This window comes from Rhinoderma darwinii, chromosome 1 (assembly GCF_050947455.1).
Source record: "Rhinoderma darwinii isolate aRhiDar2 chromosome 1, aRhiDar2.hap1, whole genome shotgun sequence".
Taxonomy (NCBI): Eukaryota; Metazoa; Chordata; class Amphibia; order Anura; family Rhinodermatidae; genus Rhinoderma; species Rhinoderma darwinii.
Genome location: NC_134687.1, coordinates 173,142,611 through 173,148,658, shown reverse-complemented (window position 1 = coordinate 173,148,658; position 6,048 = coordinate 173,142,611). Strand labels below are relative to the sequence as shown.

The window sequence follows — 6,048 nt, the reverse complement described above, 5'->3', positions numbered from 1 at the left end:
CCACTGGCAATCGAACTGGGCGGGTCCGTAATTGCGGACCGTACTGCGGTCCGCAATTACAGAGGTTTTTTTTACGGTCGTGTGCATGGGGCCTTACTCTAACTCCCTCAACTGTCATCACCTCACACTCTCCCGCCTTTTTATAACCCCACCCCCTTTTCTCTCTAACCTCTTCCTATACAGGGGCCACACCAATCAAGTTGACCAGTTGTAGTCACCTGATCTGTGCACTAATACAAGGCTTAGTACATGGCTACTGTATTTAGTTGGTTGCTAGGGAAACCCAACCTCCCCCCGCCCACTGGGAAGGCATACAGAAACATGAGGATACAAACAACAAAGACAGACCCCAGGGGACACACAAAAGGGTGAGAGAGCAAAACGCAACCGTTTACAATACCTGGTGGGTGACCAGGAAACACCCCACATGCTGTCATTTTACTACATGTCTTTTTCCCTTTCATACTCTGTGAGTACAATAAAACTGTGTGTGGATGTCTTGTATTGCTTCACCATCATAGGTCGGTATTTGCTTTTCTTTTGACAGGGATTACAAGGATACAGTGTTGTGAAGTGGTGGAGTATCCACTGGCAACGTAGGTGTCCGACTAACACTGTACTGATTCATGGACTTTTCTACATCACACAAGTACTGTTTTTAATTACTGCTCCTGTATCTTTAACCTCTTAATGACGAGGCCATTTTGCGCGTTAATGACCAAGGATTATTTTTTGTTTTTTCACGGTCGCATTCCAAGAGTCGTAACTTTTTTTTTATTCCGTTGACATAGCCGTATAAGGGCTTGTTTTTTGCTGGACGAGTTGTATTTTGTAATTGCACCATTTTTAGATGCTTGTAATATATCGATTAACTTTTATTAACTTTATTTTAGGAGAGAATTGAAAATAAGCAGCTATTCCAGCATTGATTTTCACGTTATAAATTTATGCCGTTTACTATGCAGCGTAAATAACATGTTAAATTTATTATATGGGTCGGTACGATTACGGGGATACCAAATATGTAAAGGTTTTATATGTTTTCCTACGTTTGCACAATAAAAACCCTTTTAGAAAAAAATTACTTGTTTTTGCATCGCCGCATTCCAAGAGACGTAATTTTTTTACTTTTCCGTCAATGTGGCCGTATGTGGGCTTGATTTTTGCGGGCCAATGTGTAGTTTTCATTAGTACTATTTTGGGGTACATAGGACTTATAGATTAACTTTTATTTCATTTTTTTTGCTGTTTTTTTGGACGCCGTTCATCCGGCGGTTAAATTAATGTGTTCATTTTATTGTTTAAGTTGTTACGATTGTGGGGATACCATATATGTGTATGTGTTATTCGTTTTGGCACTTTTAGGCCTCATGCACACGACCGTAAAAACTCCCGTTATTACGGGTCGTAATTACGACCCCTAATAACGGGCTCATAGACTTCTATTGGCGACGGGTGCCTTCCCGTTTTCTCACGGGAAGGTGCCCGTGCCGTTGAAAAAGATAGAACATGTCCTATTTCAGGCCGTAATAACGGCACGGACAGTCCATAGAAGTCTATGGAGCTCTCGTAATGACGGGTGGCTACATGTGTGCACCCGTCATTACGGCAGCGTTGCTAAGCGACGTCAGTAAATAGTCACTGTCCAGGGAGCTGAAAGAGTTAACTGATCGGCAGTAACTCTTTCAGCACCCTGGACAGTGACTACCGATCAGTATAAACCTGTAAAAAATAAAAATAAAAGATGTTCATACTTACCGACAACTTCCTGCTTCCTCCAGTCCGGTCTCCCGCCCGTTGCCTTGGTGACGCGTCTCTCTCGACACCCGGCCCGACGTCCTGGATGACGTTTCAGGCCATGTGACCACTGCAGCCAATCACAGGTCAATCACAGGCTGCAGCGGTCACATGGACTGCCGCGTCATCCAGGGATGTCGGGCTGGATGTGAAGAGAGGGACGCGTCACCAAGACAACGGCCGGGTAAGTATGAATTTCTTTAACTTTTATTACAGAAAAGGCTGTCCCTTCTCTCTATCCTGCACTGATAGAGAGAAGGGGCTGCTGATTAGTGCAGTGCTATTTTGCCGCCAAAACGTGCTCGTAAATACGGGTGGAATACGTGTGACACCGGACCCATATTTACGAGCACGGGTTCGTAAATACTGGTGCAAAACGGGTGGAATACGTGTGACACCGGACCCGTATTTACGCCAGTATTTACGGGTGGGAAAAAATACGGTCGTGTGCATGAGGCCTTACTAAATAAAACCACTTTTTGGGCAAAAAAAGTTTTATTTGATTTTGACTGTAAATTATTATTTTTTTTTCACAAACTTTATTTAACTGCTTTACATCTTTTTTTTTAGTCCCACCAGGGGACTTCACTATGAGATCTGTTGATCGCATACATAATGCTTTGGTATACTTAGTATACCAAAGCATTATTGCCTGTCAGTGGCCTAACAGGCATTTGCTGAAGACAGACCTGGGGGTCTTTGTTAGGCCCTCGGCTGCCATGGAAATCCGATGGCGACCCGCGATTTCTTTGCGGGGGCGCCGATGGGGTGACAGAGTGAGCTCCCTCTCCCTGACAAACACATTAGATGTCGCTGTCGCTATTGACAGCGGCATTTAATGGGTTAAACTGCCGGAATCGGAGCGCGCTTCGATTCCGGCAGTTGCAGCAGGAGCCAGGCTTTGTATAACAGCCGTGCTCCTGCCGCTGATCGCGTGGGTATACTGGCAGTTCCTGCGCGAACTAGCAGCTGCAGAGGACGGATATATCCGTCCTTCGGCGTTAACAGGTTAATGTGTTATCGCTAATCGCCAGGAGCAGCGCAGGTCTTTTTTTTAATATTGTGACTTTATATAAGGGAGGTAATCTACTTTTTTAGAACTTTGCTGCGCTCCGGGTTTTATTTGAAAGACTTTGACACGGACTAAGTTTTTTATTTATATTCACTGGGAAGATCGCATAGTAAAGTCCCCTAGTGGGACTAAAAAAATAAGTAATAAATGTGAAATAAAAATTATTAATAAAATTTACAGTAAAAAAAATAAAATAAAATAATTTTTTTCCATAAAAATTGGCTTTATTTAGTAAAAGAGTAAAAAATTAATAAAATTACACATATATGGTATCACCGCGACCGTAATGACCTAAACAATAAAGTTGGCAAAATTGCTGTTTTTTTTCATTGCCCACCAAAAAAGTCATAATAAAAGTTAATCAATAAGTCCCATGTACCCCAAAACAGTACCAATCAAAACTATGACTCATCCCGCAAGAAAACAAGCCCTTACATCACTACATTGGTGAAAAATAAAAGAATTACGGCCCTTGGAATGCGACGATGCAAAAACAAATAATTTTAGTTCAAAAGCGTTTTTATTGTGCAAAAGTAATAAAACATAAAAAACCTCTACATATGTGGTATCATTGTAATCGTACCGACCCATAGAATAAAGGTAACGTGTTACTTACGCCGCACTTTCCTCTTTCCCCCCAAAAAAGTTAATAACAGTTAATAAAAAAATTATATGTACCCCAAAATGGTGCCAATAAGAAGTACAACTAATCCCACAAAAAACAAGTCCTCATACAGCTATGTCGACGGAAGAATAAAAAAGTTAGAGCTCTTTGAATGCGACATATCCAACAGAATAGATATCCATGCCTTCTCCTGCACTGTTATCTTGCAGCGTTTTCTGATGGCACTAAGTCTTTGAGCATGCGCCGTCTTTAAGAATATCAAAAATTAAGTCCGGACGCATGCGCAGTCCACAGTGACCCATACTTAGATTCTGTGTGTTTTGGTGCTATTGGGCATGCTCCCTACGTAAGAAGCAATTGGCTCTTGTAGGAGCATCGTGTAAGTCCGCTGTCTATCAAATGTGTCTGAATAACCTACGATACACCAATCCACCTGATTGGCTACTGTGCACTATCCTCCTCTAGTGACGTTCTACAAGGTTTTATAGGCATCAGACTTGCTATTTCCGTCGCCATTGCCTCATTGTACCCCTGAGGACGCCATCTCGGCGAGGCATATCGTGGAGGCTCTGTTGAATGTTTTTAACATACCATCAGCTCAGAATCAATTCTGGGATTGCGATCTGCAGACATTTCCCTCTAGCATAGACAGTACCAAAAAAATGACAGCCGCACAGTCAAAAAGTTGTAGATGGGTGCAAGCCCGCCAGAGTCACGACCATAAGACCCAAACAAGTAGATCCCGAAAATCAGGCAGGACTTTGAAGATATTTTGCAAAAAAAGTGGTGGTGCTTTATTAATCCATCAGTCAATGCAACGTTTCAGCTCTGCAATAGAGCCTTTCTTAATTCTACTGCTGTTAGCAGAGAATGACCATTACATCTATATGGGTGATAAAGTTTCTGGGCTCATGGGTTGTTTTTAGACTATAAGCTACATGCCTTTAATATAGGTTATTTTCTTTAATATGAATTATGTGAATAGAACAATTCAATACCTTATGTTAGTATTGTGGTAAATAGGGTTAGTTGCCTTACAGGCAAATTGTGTTTTGTCATAAAATTTACCTGCCACCTACTAGTGCAAATATTTTTGTTTTTGTTTATTTTCTGTTTATTGTATTAGAGTCTTATAAACTTACAAACACCAGGTATTACGACGTATTGGCAGTTTAGGAGGCTGAAAAGTGTTGACAGCTTCCCTTTAAGGGGTTAAAGTATTTTTGGAAGTACTTGGCTTACAATATTAGGCTTTGCTCCAATATTAGGGAATCACTAGTAATTGAGTAGGGAGTAATAGTTATCGTTATTGGATACTTCAATTTCAGTCCGCCAACAGATGACAGTCTACAGCCTGCTGTAACGTCTGTGGCCGCGGCCCGTCGTTCTGACTTACCCCTCGACGGCCGCGGCCATGGACAAGTGAGTTCCCTGCAGCATCATCCCCCTGTGAGGCGCCGGCACTCACTTCCTGGTATCGAGACTGTCTCCCGGAGGGCGCGCAAATGGTCTTAAAGGGCCAGTGTGCACATAATTGCAGGAAGTCTGCAATCAAGCCCAGAATACTACTGGACTATAAAAGGGGCTCTGCACTCTTGTTCTTTGCCTGAGCGTTGTTTGTTACCAAAGTTTGTCTTGCAAATGGTCTCCTATTGTCTTCCAGTTTCCAAGTGTTCCCTGTTCCTGTATCCTGTGTCCTGTATCCCGTGCTATCCTGGTCAAGTGCCGTGCTGAGCTGTTGTCGTGTTGTGCTGTATTCCATGCCTGTTCTTCTACTCCACGCCTGACGTCTACCTGCTGCCTGGTCCCAGCCGAGCCTGCCTTGCTACTGTCCGAGTTGCCACAGGTACCCTTTCTGGACTATAGACTCTGTACTATACCTGTTTGGCCAGCTGCCCAGTGGGTCCACACCCAACATCGTGCATCTCTCAGAAGGAATACTCTAAATGTCAACATATTTTGAGCTCTTGGTATTGCTCAGATCAGCTAATAACAATATATTGGCATTATATAGTGAACATAAATCAGGGAAAGCAGCTATTGTATAGCCTTACAACTGTGGATACACCAATAAAAATATCACTGCCTACAACATGGTAGACTTTTCTTTAGTTCCAAACTACCAGATTGCTTGTAACAAAATATATTATTCTTTGTGGTTACATCTTGTCTACCTAAATAAACATAGGGAAAATGAAAGATGGTTGAAGCATTCTTCCTGGTGAGAGGAGTATTTTAGGACAACTAAATAATCCAAATAGGCTTTTGAGAATGTAATCCTTTAAATGCTAGTTTATTCATCTTACTTAAAGATACTTTTACCAATGACTGGAAAGCAAACTTCATTCACTTAAATCCCTACTAGAATGAACATGCAGAAGAGGTTGTGTTCCATTACACCAGAGATTACAATAGAGAATCATCACAATTGTCGAAAAAGATCACTTAGTATACAGTATGAAGCAAGCAACACCTTTCAAGAGTCACCAGTTGTGTTCAATTTGTAATAGAGTCCACAATGTAAATTATCTGTGCAATAAAGTTGAATGATGCA

General features: G+C 41.8%; 1 long non-coding RNA gene across 1 annotated transcript; it reads left to right on the top strand.

Moving 5' to 3' along the window:
• The first annotated feature begins 238 nt into the window (after nt 1–238).
• On the top strand, nt 239–5,487 carry LOC142738266 (uncharacterized). The gene is made up of 3 exons (XR_012880591.1): nt 239–368; nt 548–596; nt 5,158–5,487. It is a non-coding gene; the product is annotated as an uncharacterized LOC142738266 (long non-coding RNA).
• Nucleotides 5,488–6,048: the final 561 nt, after the last annotated feature.